Source organism: Athalia rosae, chromosome 2 (genome assembly GCF_917208135.1).
Source record: "Athalia rosae chromosome 2, iyAthRosa1.1, whole genome shotgun sequence".
Lineage (NCBI taxonomy): Eukaryota > Metazoa > Arthropoda > Insecta > Hymenoptera > Athaliidae > Athalia > Athalia rosae.
The window spans coordinates 8813498-8830703 of NC_064027.1; the positions used below are offsets into that span (position 1 = coordinate 8813498).

Here is a 17206-nt window from a genome sequence, read left to right on the forward strand (position 1 = left end):
AACTATGCACGTACAACGGCACGAAAAATTCAAACAAATTAATCGTAATCGCCGACTGCATCTATTTTCTCGTACGCTATAAACGCGTATTTCATTTTCTCTGTCGTATCGTTTTCACTCTCACCTCAACCAATTTGTTGAATATTTTGTCCCTCGTGATGAATGATTTTCTCATCAAACCTTTTCGAAAAATTACCCAGTTTCGAATGTTTTTGCTTGTTTCAAAAGAGAGATAAACAACGACGACAAGAACAAAAACAATAATGATGTTAATAATTCTTTCGCAATATCCAACGAGTGAAAATTTCGTCGTCAGATAATTTACGTGGACGTGCGAATGCAAGGAGATGCTTAGGATTTGGGCTGGTCCTGTTGGTGCGCCAGGGTCCGCTCGTAAAATGAATGTATAAGATGATGGCCGTTATTACCTTGGAATGCATCGGCTTAATGAGGGTCTCTGAGTTAATTAAACCTTTGAGTAACCTTATCAAATTTCGCCCGTTATCCCTTTGGGTTAGGTTAAGATTTCGGGCGAGATCGTTTAATGAAAAGTTAACGGCGCCAACGAAACCCTGCTTCGTAAGGGCACGCTACGCGTAACAAATTTATTATCACGCGGGATGACGTACTGAAACATGCGACGGTAATAACTCGTCGCGGCTCAGATTCTGAACCGCGAAGAAATCGGGAAACAAACATTATTACTTCAATATTGATAAATAAATGATGAACAACGATCGACATCGAAGAGAAAAATAATACACTAATCACGATTTGTATTCAACGTCGTAAGGGTGAAAAATTTTCAAGCGTCGATCTCTTCCCGAACTTCATTTTATTTATTCAGGTATTTTTTTTAATCTTCCAATTTTTGCGATCAGATGTAAAAGAAAATGAAAATCCTGTGAAAAACATATGAATTTGACGTAAATGAGCTTCGATTTATCAGGTTCCAAGTGTTTGGATTTTTCTATCTTCTGTTTCTCCCTCGTCATTTTTTTCGCGTTCAATTTTGTCACTCTATCGCCTAGAGCCGCTTGAATAAATTGAACGCCATAAATCACGTCCTGTTCGAAATGAAAGAAAGAAAAAAAAACAAAACAGAATAAGAAGAAATGAATAGATAAACAAAATGGAGGGAAAAAAAGGAGAAACAAATTGATATTTGGAACGGTAAATGTGGAACTCGAGAAGTTTGAGCAGAGATTGAGAGGCGGGATATAATCTTTGAGTATTTGATACACCCCGATGGGGGTTTAGAGTTCGCCTCGGAGCTGTGACTATACGGTCAAGAGGTTGAGTTACATTGTTTAGTCTGGCTGACACGGGATGATGCGAAGTAAAGATGTGCCCAGAGTATAGAGTGGGTAATGGATAGGCAAACAAAAATCTCGAGGGAAAGGATCTTCATAAACATCCATCGCTATTAGTAATAACGAAAAGTTTCCATTTCGAATTTCGTTCTAAATATAGATCAGCCGATATCGGTTGATTTTTTATTTTTCAATTTCAACTATTTCTCTATTCTTTACATATACTTTTTTTCAATAATTCTTTTCCTCGTCTCCGATTGGGACCCTTTGCCTTTAACCCAATTTTCTCGGCACCTCCAACGCAATTTACAAAGATCGAAGTCTGTGCCCTCTGGCTTACAACGGAGCCGCGGCGGTACCTACGCCGCGCGCTGTTTCACCGATCGTCGTTCGCTGCATTCCCCGCAGGAGTGGAAGGACCCCGTCAAGGTGAGCAACTCTCAGCCCTCCGAGCTAGGCTCTCCCACTCGTCTAATATACGCGTCCCATATATTCCCTTTCCATCCACAGGGATCGATACTTCGTTCCCAATAAGGCCGATACACGGCGGTACTTCGAACGAGATTGCTGTCCGATAGGTATGTTCCCTGGTTTCCGAAAATTTTTAAGAAGATTCGACTTTTCTGGGGATAGTTTTTTTCGTCGGTCCGTTCGTACTCGCATCCGATTGCGCGTGAATTCGAACGTTTTGTCTACGAACGGATAATTGAATGAAGGGAGAAATCGAAAACAGAAACATCGAGATCGTGATGGGGAAAAACGAGGAGAAGCAAAACGAGAACCAGAGATCTCTCGAGATAGAGCGAGGGTACGCATCGGAAATAGAGAAAAAAAAAAAAAAAGGAAACAAAAGATAACAGAAGAAGGAAGTAAAAGAAACAAGTTACACGTATCCGCACACCCGTCCACCGACGCCTGGAGGGTTTGCGGGGTGATCGTTTTTGTTTCACCCCGGCGCGCCTCAAAAGTTGCTGCCACCAACAGCTGATCGTTGGAGTGGGCAACGAAGGCGGCTACCAACACGCCCCTAGGACATATTCACTATCCTCGTTTTCTGTTATTTATTTAGAATTCTATCGGAATACGTGCGACCAGCGGTACTTCTTCCATTGTCGTGACAAGTTCGAAACAAACGACCGTACGATACGCGCTCGTGAGTATCGAGCGACGATGCGCGTAACTTTGTCAGGTATGGAAACTGATCGGGCGGAAACTTTTGCTGAATTACGTAGCGCGTAAATTGTTGTCATTATTTCCATTTCGACCGATCACAACTACTCGTTTGTCGGAAGTTGCATTTTTTTTCTTCTCATTGTCAGCGATGAATTTTTAATAATTTTTTCGTCCTCTGATTCGACAAATATTTCTTCACGTTCGGGGTCTCGGAGGTTCATCGCCGGAGGGGGAGTACGTTAGATGCTTGAGATCGGGAGTGAAAATAAAAAGATTGTTAAACGAATAAATAAAATGGAAAAAGGTATTTTTTTTTTTGTAGAGAGCGGACGATGGTTTACTCAGTGCTTCGTTCGATCCTCAATAACGTAAATTCCAGTAGGAATGATAATTCATTTTCTCTGGTTACGGACCCGCAGGTGCCTTGTTAGCACCTCTTCTAGCATTCCGGGCCGCTAAGCACTCGGTGCTAAGTGGAGGAAGCGACACAGAGAGAATAAGAGAAGGAGAGCGACTGACGTACGGGGAAGTAGTAGCTGCGAGGACCAACGACGCAACGATTGCAGTATAAAACGAGGAATGAAACGAGATGAAGAGACGAGAAGAATATCATCTTTTTTCGTTCCATCTCCTTTTCTCTCTCTCTCTCTCTCTCTCTCTCTCTCTCTCTCTCTCTCTCTCTCTCTCTCTCTCTCTCTCTCTCTCTCTCTCTCTCTCGCTCTCTCTCTCTCCTTTGCCGAGCGACCATATACCTAACCAAGCGCTAAAATGTCCTACGGTTTACTCACTTTACTCGACACACTCGAAACACTTCACGGCCGAAGACTTCCTCCTCGACTCTTTTTCTCTTCTCTCTCTTCTCTTCTGTTCACTTCTTTGCCGGACGAAGACGAAGACGACGACGAAGACGACTACGTACGCCGTAGGAATGAATACAAGCACGGTATGACGTCTGCATATTACAAACGCCATTCCTTCAGGTGGAACATAAATGCAATCTGGCTCTAGACAAACTTCGATACTTCCGTTCTTCTGGAATGTCGTGAAATTCTTGAGAATGGCGTCGTTGCACGCTGTAAAAATTTATGAATAATTTATGCGCGTGTACCTCGGTGTCGAATTGACTTCAATGTACACTATTCGAAGCCCTCGCTTCACTCGTTCGCTCATTTCTTTTCATAATCATTATCGGGTGTTTCATTTTTCCTCCAATTATTCCCGCACAGAAATCTATACGTCCGATTATAATATTCCAAGAATTGAAAAACGTACCTACCTACGTTGTTGGTATTATTCATTAATTATTCTTATTCTTTACACGATCGAGTGAAATTTCATCGTCAAGTTCCGAGTAATCCCGGTCCCCCGGGTTCCATTTTATACGATTCCTCTAGAAATTCGTTCAATGAAAACATACGGGATCAAAAGACTCGGCGTGGGCTTATAGCCTTATCAACTTTCGAATAGGTATACGCGGGCTACTCCTTCGAAGAAATCCATCTACTCTAAGGACTTTGAAGTTTTTTTCCTCCTTTTTTTTTCTCATACGTACGTACAACCCAGCGATCAAATATATTAACAAATTATTCGGGTGATTTCATTAATTTATTGTTCCTAACGACCCTTTTTTTATGTTCCACCTTTGTTTTTTTTTTTATTCCCTTCGTCTTTTAGCCTCAATTTTCCCATCCGTGCGTCGACGTAAGAAAGAAGAGAAGGAGTAGAATTGAAAAAAAAATAATAACAATAATAATGATGATGCGACGGAAAAAGGTCATCGGCAAGTGATGTCTCGGGGCCAAAAGTGTGCGCACACCTATACGTAGTAGGTAGACGTCCTCCAGTTGAAGTTTGACGTTTATATACGAGAAGCGGAAGAGTTGAATAAGCTTTTTCAAGTGGGTAGAAATGACCACGCGGGCGCGCGCGCGCGCGTGAATAAGCAGCTGATCCGAAGCAAATTGCAGCGACGTTTATCATCGGCACACGGTTCTTCCTTATCCTCGTTCCGTCGGAGTTGAAGCTGAAGTTGAAGTTGCCGCTCCCCCGTGCCGTCCGGCAAAGGTATCCTTGATTCCTATCGACGCAGCTGATGTATTTACAACCCGGTAATAACACACGACGAGTAGGATCACTCGCGGCACTAAAGACAAAAGAGCAAAAGTAAAAAGGACCCTCCGCAGTTCAGAGCTTTGAACCCGACGAACAATCGCGTACGTACGCGATGTGTATCTTACTACCCGATATATCGTCCGATATCGTCCGAAGAGAGAGAGCACGCTTGCTTTAGATTTTTTTTTGAAACGATGAAATTTTCATCCTGTTTGAGATGTGGAAAAAGAGAGGGCTCTTCGTAATCCCTGAAAAACGAAAAAGATTCGAACGTTTCGCCCCGAAATTAATACCGTACTTAAAAATTAATTAATAAAAGACTCGATTGATTTTTATCCCGTAATATGATAGATTTATGAGGGGAGTTATCGTAAAAATTCACCACTTGAATTATTCCCTGGAAACGGGCGATCCGTACGAGGTATTTGGCAGACCGATACGATTCGCTGAAAAGTTCGAAGTGAGATCAAGTGAGATAAATTCCTCTTCTTCCGTTTTTCTCGATCAATGATAGATTCATGCAGATCGCTATTTATCATTTTTGCGCGGTTTGACGAGCTGCAATGTACAAACGTCGATAATAAGTTTGACCCTGTTTCTACACGTTGTCATTACTGTAAATATCTCTAATGCATGTAGGTACGACCGTCGATGTGCACCGGCTGATTAGTTGTTTAATGCACACGCTCGTGCGTGGCTTTGGATATTTTCTACATCTCCGTAGTTTCTTGCATCGTCTCTTAGACAAAGTTGCGTAGCTACCGCACGCCGTTAATTGACAGTCTCTCTCGGTCGTTACTCGTTTTCTCGTTACTCGTTATTTTCTCGATAGTAGACGACGCAGCGCTCCGTTTAGTCAGCACTTCGCCATTCGCCATCCGCCACTCGCCGCTAGTTAGCTATCTCTTTTGGCTAGGTTTGACTAGGTTAACGTAAACCGGCTTGTCTTAGGTCAGGTTTCGCGCCAATAGGCAACGCCCCGATGCTATATACCTCAGCTTTGTTCCTAGAAAACTAACACATCCGCCTATCCTGCGTACACAAAGTCACAAACGGATCGCAAGGAAGCGCGCTGTTGCGAAACGGGAGCTTTGGTCCTGCGGAGCGGATTGAAAAAAAAGGAGACGACGACGACGACCGCGTTGTCTGCTTTTGCGTTTTTAAAAACTGACATCAACTGACGCCGATCTTCGGTAAACTCGATCGTCCGGATCGTCAAGGGATTTGATGAATCGGATGATCGATCGACGTCGAATTCCTTCGTAAACCCGTACGCTCCGCACACTTCTTTCCTCGATCTTCATCGATACGGTGGATCGAATTTATATGTACGTATCGCGATTCCTGACGCGATTTAAACCAGGCCGTAAGGATCAGGTGCGCGTAGTTTTTTTCCATTTCTGCTTCGCTCTCGGGCCCTCCGGGTGATATAAGGTGTTTCTGTGAATCTACCAACAGCTGGAAATACAAATCTCTAGATCTTTCGATCTCAGATCGTAGATACGAACCGGTAGGTAGGCGTCATTAGGACGCCAACTACATAAATCGACGATCGCGGCTGTTACAATTGGGCGCAGTATAGGTACATGTATGTGGGGTACATTATACTCCCGGAACTTGCAATTTTTACCTGTGAACAGATTTCATCTGCAAGTACAGCGATTTCAACTAACGAAACGCATCTGGAACTATTTAATCGCGAAAATTCTATGGCCGATCCTCCAGATTTCATATTGAACGGTTCGTCTATCGATACAATCATACCATCTCGTCTTTTCTTAGGCGAATCTTATTACTCAGGCGAAAATCGACTCCCGCGTTATTTATACACTTTTTATTCATGTTTAGTTTTCTAATTTTCATCCTGGATTACACGAAGGTATATTGGTGCGGGGTGTAAATACATACCTACCCATGTATAAACAGAGTATATTTGATCACATTTTTTTTTTCTTTCGCTTTGAATTTAGCGCGGGTGTTTCGCGAGATAAGAGTATTCACCCCTCTCGTGTAGCACCGCGCCACTTTTGCGTGACGTATCGGCGTTGCCGCCTCTGGTTTTCTTAATTAATCCTCTTCGGATCCGGTAGGCGACTTTTCAATCCCCTGCAGAGTCCGTTTTGTCCGTGCGGATAAGACCAGATCCGATCTCCTTCTCTTTCTCCTTTTGCTCCAGCTGCTGTCGGGGGGGCTCCGCATTCCTCTTCGCTGAACCTTGACAGCTATTCAACTCCCGCAACACCACGCCGACGATCTCTCCCACGTGCGCCACGCTCCTCTTTCTCTCTCTCTCTCCCTAACCTCCCCCTATCATTATCTTTATATCTATCTCTATCTTCCCCTCTCTCCGGCTCACCTACTCTTGACGGGGCGATAAATTTCACCGTGATTCTACGCCGATTTATCCCAAACTCCCAGACGCTACATCGGTATGTACGGATAGAAAATCACGACTGACGAAATTGATACGGGGTTGAATTTGACTTTTTCCTTTTTTTTTTGTACTTATTGCAAACTTCTTCTCATTTATTCATTCATTTTTTTCTTCCCTAAGAGTCGTTCGTGATTTATTCATCGAATACATGCTTCCAATGAATTTCAAAATTCGGCGACGAATGCGTGTAAGTAGCAGACAGGCTTCTCTAGTATCATAATCGCAACGATGATTTTACTGTAATTGGATGATACGTCACGATATTATTTTACCCCGATTCCTCGTGGGAGATGCGTTTTTAAACCAAGTTCCGCTTATTGTTAGTTAGTATACACATGTATACATACATGATTTTATAATTAAACATCGCGTAACGTACGACTTACCGAGAAATCCCTACGCTTTTTTCGTCATTCATTCATTCGTTCGTTCGTTCGTTCGTTTCTTTATTCATAATTTGTTGGTGGGAGTTTTAGTTTTTTTCTTCTTTATTTAGCGAAATTGAAACGTCGCGATTCTCACAATTGTAGGAATACATATGTCGACGATAACATTAATGACATAAAAAACTTGTTGAAAAACTTTATAAGCGATATCGCGAACGTCGCGACTAATTGACGTTGCAATAAAAGGAATATTTCTATGTACATTTTTATATGTATACAGGTTAAAGAACGCTCGAGTTTTGTGAAACTTGAATACGATGAAAATTCGTTCTCTTATTTTTATTCGAAGTAAATGAGAAAGATTTTCAGATACCATGAAAAATAAAAACATTAATAATTATTTGATTGTATATTAATAATAAAAATTATATCAGCATTCAAAGGTATTACCATCTAAATTATAAAATGGAAAATTCTGAAATCTAGAATAGTGTTTGAAGTCCTTTGAGATCATTTTTAAACAAAATTTTACAAAATTTTTGGGGTACCTCATTTCGCCCCACCTTTCCTTGCAATATATTTGAGTACTGTTACACACGTACGTTACAAATCGCACGATGGGGGGTGATATGAAAAATTGCTGACTAAAATTATAATAACAACAACAACAACAACAATAATAATAAAAATAATAGTGATAATAATGGCAATAGAAATGATAAATGCCACTTGATGACATAGTTGTTGAAAACTGTCGACGGCAATCGGATAGAACGGATGAATGATTCAATTAACTTCGATGACTCAGGCAGCTGCTAACATATAACGATAGTTACTTACCTCTATGTACTCCCTATATCTATACAAATTACGCATATGTACCTCGTGTAAAGCTGTACCTCTACGTTTTATAATCTCGTTGTACACATGCGCGTAGTGCGTACATTTATAACTGACTCATATCGAATTCCCTCGATTTTCGTTTTCTGTTTTTTCTCGTTCTCTTCTCTTCATTCCCCCGCTATATTGTCGCGACAGCTGCGAATATTTCTATATAATTTGAATGAATTGCGTAACATCGTACCGCGATCTCGTTTACTCGTATCGTAATTAGCAAGATTTCGCAAAATTAATGAACTTCTCCAATCTTTTTTTTCCATTTTTCGTTCGTTCTCTTTTTTTTACGACGTGGTAATTCTTAGGGTGTAGACGGATCGCCCCATTGATTCGATCCGGCGGAAACGATGATGAAAATTTATACGGATTGTGCACGCGCGGCATTCGGCGCGAGAGCGCGAGAGCGCGAGAGGGATAAAGTCGTTGGCGTAAATAACGCAGCTTGATGAGGAATTAAGAAATGCTATTAGGTGGATAATATACGAGTGGCGGTCGGTTGATGTTGTTGCAGAATTTATAACTATAGACAACGCGAATGGAATGTTTCAGTGTCTGTTGTACCGTTACCGTGATCAGCAATCACCACCGCCACCGGTCGGTCGGTCGGTCGGTCGGTCGGTCGGTTTGTTGCTCGCTCGAGTCTCTCGGAATAATTACAATCTCTTACTTTTACCTTGCGCACCGCATGTGCAGCCGCGATGCAATACTGGGAAATTATATTGCGCAAACGTACTTGACAAGAATGCAGTTTTCTCGTAAACTATACCACGTGGTTTAACTACCTACGTTCATCTGGCTACAGAATTTGCAACGTCGTCTTTAGGTTCTTTTGAAAAAAAAGAAACGCGGGGAAAAGAGGGGGGCACGTCTCTTTACTTCGATAACCATTACCGCGAATCGGCCTCATCCCCAAACTTTGCGAAAATCAAGACGAACGTAAAAAAATTGGAAATCTCTACTTTTTGTCTTTGAATCTCACGACCGAGGCGTTCGGAGTTGTTCAGCGACCGAATCGATCGAACCGTCCTCACCCTTGGATTTCCGTAGATGTTAGGCACGGTCTCCTCGAAATCTTCCGGATGACCAGGCACGCTCTCTTTCACTCTCGCGATAAGAGGGGAACCGGCGACCGATTGTAATCTTTGGATGTACAGTAAAAATACTTAAACTCGCAAAGAAAATCACGCGTGTGCGGATATACTATATAAAGGTCTTCCGCGTTATATACCCATACGTATGTACGTATAGGAACATAAAGCGAAGGACATACTTGAGAACGACAACGCGGACTCCTCCCCCGCTCGGCGTAGGTCCAAAAACCGAAAGATTATCTTTGATCCTCACGGAGATTTTGCTGAAGGGATTCTTCTTTCGGATTCTTATGCTGACAGCTGGAACGAAGAAGAAAAAAAAAAAAAAAAATCAAAACAAGTATGAGAAGAAATACTCGCTGATCCCGCACGTAATATTCCCTCCTTCTCGACGACAATCTGCACCGATGTTATTATACCTTTCGAAGAGTAAAAAAAATACCTACCCGTACATGTCATTCTTCTGTGCATTATAAGGACAAAAATTGTCACGTCGTACTCCGCAACGGATGCAACTACTACGTTCGCACATACACGTAAATCTGTAATGTACGTGTATACATCGTGATTCCTGTACCGTGTTTCTTTATGTAAGGTAAATTTATAGTGCGGAAGAATGACGTATGCGATAAAAATTGAAAGTCCTCATAAAGTGCACGGTGTATAAGATGTGCACTTACGTACGTTTTTATATATATCCAGAATATACATACGTTTCCGAAGGTGAATATCATCGGATATATTTTCATTCTCCACGTTAAACTACTTCCGTTATATTATATGACCCGCAGGTCGTATACGACGACGAATAATAATATGATCTGAGAAGAGTATTCTCGGAAATGTTACAAAAAAAAAAAATAAAATAAAATACAGAGAAAATACTAGAGATCGTATTCTGAAACGGCGCCAACTCGCAGCATCCCGTACCACCTGCGGAACGTTGTTTGCTTGTGTCATATACTTTTTTTTTAATTGTTAAATTTGAATCTATTCTTGCATTTGCTTTTCAAGTTTTTCACTTCTTTTATTTCGTTATCCCTTGCGTAGGGGTCCCAAAAATTTTCCAAGTTTCAAACGACCGCAATATTGTGAAAATTAGTAGATTTCCTGGAGGCAAAAAAATGAAAAGTAAAGAATAGAAAAAGAATACATCTCGCGAGGTGAAGGAGAAATGGACGAGACAAGAGGAGAAAAAAAGAAGGAATATTGAAGAAAGTTTAGGGGGTAGATTCGCGGTCAGGGATTGGAGAGAAAATATTGCCGGAAGCAAAGACGATGTAATCGCGAACGGAGAATCCTGGCGAGCTGTCACAGTCGCAGTCAAGTAGGAAAACCCGTACGCAACTAGAATAGGATAAAAGATGAAACGATAGCGGGGCGGCGTCGTGACGCCAGGGCCTCAGGGGCGCGGCATCGCCGTCTTCCGTTACCAAAGTTACCGTCAATTACCCGTCCGGTGTAGCGGGAAGGGCACCGACTACACCGCGAGAAAGATGAAAAATACCAGAAGAGAAAACGAATCGATGACGACGAATTTGAAAATCGTCGTCACGTTTCGTGATCGTTTTCGTCGTCGCGCGGACGTTGCGGATAATTTTGAATAAGACCCGTGAATCTTCGGAGGTCGAGGAAACTGGCGGGAACGAAAATCGTCCACCCCGTCTCTCCCGGTGCGATCCACGCGTATTTATACGTTTTTACGGATGATAAAGCTCGCCCGCGGAGAGGGCCGCGTTCGTATTTCCGTCGTTGGCGTCGGTGTAGGTACGATAGGTGGGATAACCCCGCGCGTTCATCCGCATCGGTCGCAGCGGTAGCGTACCAGCTGACGTAGTGACGTCACGGTTTGCGGGGGTCGGCGTCCCGACGCTGGTCGTCGTCGGTCGATACTCTACTCTACTCGCCCGGGCGACGCTCCTCTTCTCTCGTTCGTGACGTCACAGCCGACGCCCGCGCTCATCACGCTACCAGGGGTCCTCGCCCCAGCGTGCACGGAACCCAAATACTACTCCCCGACCCACTCGACTTCGAATCGACCCACTACTCGGACGATTTTTACTCATTTTTTCTCTCCTTTTTCTCCCTTCTCTCGCCCGGCGAAGATCGTTCTCACGTTCTCTCGTGCAAAATCGTCGATCTCTCCGGGAAATCAACGCCTACGTATCGGATGTGTAGTTACTAATTTATTTAGCATTCCCCCGATTTCAGATCCGATTTCAATCGCGCATCTACCACGAACGCAGGGATTACGATGAGAACTGAAAATCGCTGGGAGATATTTGATTCTAGTTTCATTAATAATAGGGGCATGCAATTATAAAATACATGTAAGATATCACTACACTACCCTAATCAACCCTTCTCTTTTTTTGTTTGTTTCCAGGTACGTAGACCAAAATCCGACCCGCGAGTATCGTAAGTTATTTCAACGATCTCATGAGCAATCCACCGACAGTTTAGGGTAAGTGATGAGTATGATAATCGCGCAAAAAAATGAACTTGATAAACAAAGAACATGAAATGTGTTTCACATCAGAGTTGCGAAAACCGGGAAAAAAGCGCTCGTACGTAACCCGAAAAATATTCGGCGATGACCGCATCAGCCATTTTCGGAGTACGTACGTACGTACATCGCGGATCGAGTGAGATGGAAATATAGAGAGAGAGAGACAACGACGTTCTCCCTACTCCTCGTGGCGCATGTATTCTATAGAATCGATGATCGATTACCGCGATCGTCCTCAAGAACCCCGGTCATGTATTAACCTAGGCGAGAAATCGCGCTGGCCATTCCCCATTGATCGCGTGTGGGTGTACATAAATTCGCGTAGGTGTAGTAGTTCAAATCGCGTATAATACGTTAGGCAAAGTGACAAGGAAGGAAGAAAGGGCGAGGGGAAGAAGCTGGGGGGGGGAGGGAAGCAGGAAACACCCGACCCACATATCCGCATAATTCGTGAGCTTGCAACTCTGGAGGGTTCTCAGCGCACCTTCACCACCGATGTGAGTCGAAACGCGTTACGTGGGTGGTGGCGGTATTCCACTCCGTATATGCATAAACATGAACGGGATCGCTCGGAGAACTGGTATTGGTAAATCCGAGCCATCTAGGCCTGGTTCATTTGAGTCAGCTGGTCGACAGGGCGTTGCCCCCCCTACCCCTCCCACTCCATCTCCCAGCTACAACCATTCATTACGTTGCACAGGTCGAGCGCGACCGACCCACCGGCCACCCCCTGCACTCTCAAATACCTCGCTCTTTTGTAAGCATATATTCGTATACCTATAGGTGTGTATACGATGTACGTACACGTTACCTACGTTATATATACATATATATATATATCCGTAAGCGATGTAATTCCGCTATAATCTCGCTACTGCAGCGGTCCTCGTTAATTCGTCATTTTTCTGTCGTCTCCCTCTGATTTTCTGCTGTTTTTTCTTTCGCTCGATTCGCTCTTCTCTTCTTACGTTTTGTCCGGACACCTGAGTCGTTATTGACAGGATCGCGTGGTCAATCATCGCGCAGATTTTCTCATGCCCATCCCTTCCTTAGCTGTATCTGTCAGTCTCCCTCTGTATTCGGCGCGCGTGTTCCTCTCACCCTCGCGAAAGTCTCGTTATCGACCAAATCGAAGCAAAAGCCGAGACGAGAGAGAAATTCTCCCCCGCACTGTCCTTTTCTTCTCTCCGTGCTTTTCACCCCCCCAGTTTTCGCTCTTCGTACCGATATCTATATGTGGAGGAGTATGTGTACGCGGATGCGTTTGGGGTGTACACCCCGTTAGGATGATTGTGAATCGTGTTCTGGCCAAGCTCGCTTGGACAATTTTTTTCGTAGACGATCCCAGCTACGCGAAAAATTTGTCCGAACGCGCGCTTGGCCGCGAAGCGATTCACGATCAAGCTAACCGGGTGTACACATGTGGGGGTATACAGGCAACGATTCCTATACGTATTGTCTTGACGCAAATGCGGAAGAGAAACCTACGCTACTCTGACTCTCCTTTCTTCCATCCGTATTTTCGTGCACATACAACGCGAATCGAGGACCAACTTCTATTGCATAGTGTACTCTGGCCCTTCCAATACTGAATTTATAGAGTCGTGGTTACCGCGCAACCCTCAAAAATCTTAACTCGAATCATCTATTCATTTATTTATCTATTCAATTTCCAACTGATTTTCCTTCGAATTTTACCACATTTTTTTCATCCGCTTACTTGTATCCACCTTGATTGCGAGACTTGAGTATACTTCTGTCCAACGTCATCTTCGATAAAATCATCCAAACACCGAGACAACCTCTTACCTGTTAAATGCGGCGCGTAATGAGTTTCATCTTATTTCATTTGTTACCGATTCTTTTTCTTTTTTCGCCACTGCAGTAATAACGTTGACGCATCTGACTAATTGTATTTACGGATACACAACTATTATATAGGATACGTATTATCGCGTATAGGTATACACGTATAAAGTATGTGTACAGAAAACTACAGGCGCCGGCAAGGTCGACTTCTGATCACTGATCAATCATCGTCAACAGGCTGTTTCGTAACGTTAAAATAATTATAGTCATCTGGTGAACTCGGTTATCCATCATATCGTTCCCCCCTCCCTACCCCACCCCACCCCCCAAGTATTTTCTCCTTCCTACCACATTCAATATCGCATTCCTATTCAATCTTTTTTACAGCTTCGATGCTGAACGCTCATCGTCCGTAACCAATAAACTTTCGCTAATTTTTTAGGTTTCCTTTTTTTTTTTTTTCTCTCTCTTCTTCAATACCACACAATTACGCGCGCACACGTATGGTAACGTGGCTGATAATACCGAGGTTTAACTTCTCTTTATGCAGATGAATGAATGAATGGTTTTCGTTTTGTTTTTTTTTGCACGATAAAAAAAATCTACTCCCCCTCACCCAGATTACGTGAAACGTGCAGGGGTTGCGGATTGAAAAGAGAATATTTAATCCGCGTACCCGTATCAGTCACTTTCGATGTTTTACGATGTGTATGTAAGAATATATCTGTTCAACGACAACTTACCTACCTATACACTCGACTTTATCGCAGGACAATAAGTTTAAGCGGTTTATAGGCACACCCAGTTTTTAGATTTATTTTTATCTGCACGTTAAAGTACGACGAACATTGTGCCAGAAACGTATTATACGTGAGTACGTTATGCTGCACGTTACCGAAAACGAGCCATTGTATCTGAAATGCAAACGTGTGCCGATTTTTTTTTTTTTTCTTCTTCTCTCGCTCTTTTCTTCTCTATTTTATACACGCAGGGGAGTTACGAATAATGAATACCTCTTCTTGACGTTGCACCGTAGCAGAGATACTTACGGACAGATCGCAAGTTGTGTAACGTTTCGCTAATAAAATTCCCAATGATGATGACTACGACGACGACGACGACGACGACGATGATGATGATGATGGTGCTTCTGTCGTTGTGTTGAATTTCTTCGCAGACAGAAGTCTGAAAAAGATATGATAATATAGAGACGGTTACGTAAGGTGTATTTTGCAAATCGCCGACGGCAGTTTAGAGTCGTGAATATATTAAAAGTTGGTTGTTACACGTACAACCATATACATACTCCGTTGCTATTTAACGGTCGGTAATTAACTGTTCTTCTACATTTTTATGTTTATATTAACTGTTTAACCGCTCTGCTGCAGTCACTTGCGTACGGTAGGTGTACCTGTACCGCGAACTTTGCAACAGATCAAGTTCTATGCGCTTCGTACGAAGTTGCATTATCACACCTGTGTTAGCTCGTCCAGGTACTCTTGGTTTGTCGAAGACAAAAAAGTTCTTTATATTTTCATTCCCAATTATCGCGACGACTCGCACGTCGTCTCCCACGTGCGAACCCGTAAAGCTCCTAGTTTTTCAAAAGACGTCAAAGGAATCCGGTACCATACGCCCTGCCGATGCGAAATATAGTCTAGGATGTTTGCTTGTTTGATTAACAATGCGGATGATTTCATCAGCGAGAAGAGTAAAGCAAAGTGTAAACAAATGAAAATTTTCAACCTTCTTCAACGTCACGATATTCTTGGCGTGAATGCGCTCGATATCGTCGTCGCGATTTGTCACGAAATTGACAATGAGAGATTAGACGAATTTCGGGTGGCTGGTGGATGCAACGGCGAGAAATTGTGCCCGCGGGATGTGCAGAGAAGAAAATGAAATATCGTTGCGAACCCGATCTGTCCGTAACGTGAGACAACGGCGCCTCTCCTTCCATAACGGATAAATAAAATTGAAACTCAAAGAGAAACGACGTTAAGAGCTGACATTTCGAATAAACCTGTGAGAGTTTGCTGCGGTTTGACCACAACCGTTCTTCGTCGACTCGACGTTGCCGCTATACATAAAATAATACCATTTACAACGTACGCGTTTATACCATATCGAGCCAACTTGCTCCCAAACTCATTCCAGTTATCCGGCAAGCTCACGCTCTTGGGCTACGTTCACACGTTTTTTTCTCGCTTCTTCTTCGCATTTTATTTCCCTCCTTCATTCGAATCGCTACCTCACGGTGTTCGGTGTTCGGGCGAAAAATCAACCGCTTCCGGTGTACGATAATCGAGGTGATCGCATTCGCAGACTGTGCGGTCAAGTCGTGTGCAGAAACGCTTTGAGTTAACGCGACGTCAGCTGCATTCTAATTTCGCACGATTCCTGCCGTTCCTTGCCCAGTCAGAGAAGAGAGAATTTCGCATGAATGAACCTCCGCGTCTCCCCGTTATTATTTTAACCAGCGTTTCATTTGGGTTCGTTTCACTTCCGTTGCAGTCAGCCGTTGCAGCCGTCTTGGTCGTATCGGTGCGATGTGGCTTCTTTTCATGTTCAAGTTTGCATGAGAAAATCTGTGCGCAAATTTTGCCCTTGACCGTGATGATGTTATCAAATTATATCGCTGCAGCGAATCCGTATACTGTTAACTACGTGATACGACAATGAAGAGAATAATCTGCTGGGATCGTAAAACAAAAGGAAATAAAAAGAAGGAGGGTATAAAAGGGAAATAACTGCCCGAGTTTCGCGCGGTCGTGTTGTACCCACAGTAGGGAGTCCCGTACCACTACCAACGATAACAACAGGGCATCAATTTTACTCCGTAATGTCGGTGTCGGTGTCGGTGTGGTGTCGGTGGTGGTGGTGGTGGTAGTTGTGTCATGAAAAAGATCGCGTTAAAACTGCTCACTCAACATTCCATCTCTAACTAACCTCACACCGTACCTACGACGTCGATGTATATACCGTCTACCTTTTCATACAAACTCCCATATATTTTTTATCTACATGCACATTCAACGTTGCTACTTACCCGGCCTCCGCCCATTCGAGTATTTCTAACTTCTACATGCAACCGCGACCGACAACACCAATACTGTACAAGGGGTACCCCCTCCAGGGCATGGAATTCACACACATTCGTCTCGTACTCTCTCTCTCTCTCCTTCCATTATAAACGTGAACTCCCGCATGCACTTTCGGTCTCTCTCTCTCTCTCTTTCTCGCAGATTCTCTTCTCACTTCAGTCGCAACGGCGGTGCATTTTCTTGCATCGCCGTATATAGGGCATTCCGTGACAAATAGACGCCCCACCTAATTTCTTTGTTTTACCCTTTCAATATCTGCAAAAATTTCGAACCATTGGCCTCCTGTCGCGGACAGCGTATTTCTTTTTGAACTGCGAAAAAGTGTTGAACATTCTCGTCGACTATTTTTTGTAAATTACAAAAAAAAAAGACAAAAAC

At 43.2% G+C, this 17206-nt stretch overlaps 1 protein-coding gene and 1 long non-coding RNA gene across 2 annotated transcripts in view; one reads left to right on the top strand and one right to left on the bottom strand.

Moving 5' to 3' along the window:
* LOC105684980 (helix-loop-helix protein 11) overlaps positions 1–17206 on the top strand; it is a 146249-nt gene that overhangs the window by 103442 nt on the left and 25601 nt on the right. The window lies entirely within an intron of this gene.
* LOC125500105 lies at positions 14188–15104 on the bottom strand. Its single transcript, XR_007277302.1, has 2 exons — positions 15031–15104; positions 14188–14909 (listed from the first exon to the last, which is right to left on the bottom strand). It is a non-coding gene; the product is annotated as an uncharacterized LOC125500105 (long non-coding RNA).